Raw genomic sequence first — 1761 nt, forward strand, 5'->3', positions numbered from 1 at the left:
TACTGGCTGAGTGCAGTGCGGGCGCAACACTGAGGGTTGCAATCCCGTTGCCGGTCAGTAAAAAAGACAAAAAGGAAAAAAAAAAAAGAAAAATTCTTTCCATGAATTTTTTGAAGTACCCTTGTATATAGTAAGAGCTCATATATATAAACTCATGTTAAAAGTGATAAGTGTTCATTAATAACCATGATGCAGTTTTGAATCAGGAGCTGTTTTTAAGGACTGAGGGCCTGCTAAGGGGATATCTAGGAACAGGGATATTCTTGAGTTAGCAGTCTATTAGAAGAATGGGAAATTCTCTACTTATTTCTAGCACAGGTACTAAGAGACAAGGGGAAAAAATATTGCTCAGCAGTAAGCAGTCAAGATTCTGCAAAGCAGGGCATAGAACTGCTATGTATATATACACATGATGACACCATGTAGGACATGTATAGTCTCAACACTTGGTGTCTCACCTTAGATGGGTATTATAAACAGGGTCCTCCACTTTCTGGTAGTTAAAAAAATCTGCACACTGGGACATAACCATTAGAGATGCTTGGGAAATGAACATGGGCTCCAACACACACTTTTAATTTCTTACAGACCTTGAAGCAGATGAAGAAAATATACTTATCGATAACTTTCTTTTACTTTTCCACATTAATTTTGTTGTTTTGTACCACCCTTTGCCTTATCATGGAGAAGTTGGTTCTCCAGTAATGTTTGGTAGTAGGTGGAGTCCCAAAAGCATTTCCATTTACTTTTATTGCTTTTTATTAATAAACATTTTTTGGGGGGGGGTGTTTGTTTCAGTATGAATGAGATTCCTTTTTAGTTTCACATTTCACTGTAGTTAAAAAGTCTCAAAAATAATTTATTTTAATGAAGTCAGTAATAGAGATCTGAGTAGCATATAATCCTTGAAATTAGGCTGTTGTGTAGAGACTGATGATTGAGTGACCACTAGTATTCACTCTTTCATAATTTAAAAGTGGAACTCCCACGTTTTAGTTGGCTACACAGCTGCTCAGAGTCTACCTTAGAAAATGAAGCTGCCTCCCTTGTAGTTAAGTTCTAGTCAATGGGATGTAAGTAGAAGTGATGCGTATGACTCTGGATCATGCCCTTAAAAGTACTGGGGCATGCAACAGGTATATGGGGGAAAATGCTCAATATCACTAATTATCAGGGAAATGCAAATTAAAACCACAAGGTACTACCTCACACCTGTTAAAATTGCTACTACCAAAAAGAGGAAAGGTAAGCGTTGAGGATATGGAGAAAAGGGAACCCTTGCACACTGTTGGTAGGAATTTAAATTAATACAGCCATTATGGAAAATAGTATGGAGGTTCCTCAAAAAATTAAAACTAGAACTACCATATGATCTAGCAATCACACTGCTGAGTATATATCCCAAGGAAATGAAATCAGTATGTCAAAGAGATGTCTGCACTCCCATGTTCACTGCAGCATTATTCACAATAGCTACGATATGGAAAATCTAAGTGTACAGCAACAGATGAATGGATGAAGAAAAAGTGGTATGTATACATAATGTAATACTATTCTGTCTTCAAGAAGAAAGTCCTGTCTTTTGCAACAACATGGAAGAATCTCAAAGACATTATGCTAAGTGAAATAAGCCAGGCACAGAAAGAATACCTCATGATCACACTTGTAAGTGGAAACTAAAAAAGTCAAATGCAGAGAGCAGTATGGTAATTTCCAGGGGCTGGGTGAGGAGGGAATGGAGAGATGTTGGTCAAAGGATAC

This window comes from Galeopterus variegatus, unplaced genomic scaffold (genome assembly GCF_000696425.1).
Source record: "Galeopterus variegatus unplaced genomic scaffold, G_variegatus-3.0.2 Scaffold574, whole genome shotgun sequence".
NCBI classification, from domain to species: domain Eukaryota; kingdom Metazoa; phylum Chordata; class Mammalia; order Dermoptera; family Cynocephalidae; genus Galeopterus; species Galeopterus variegatus.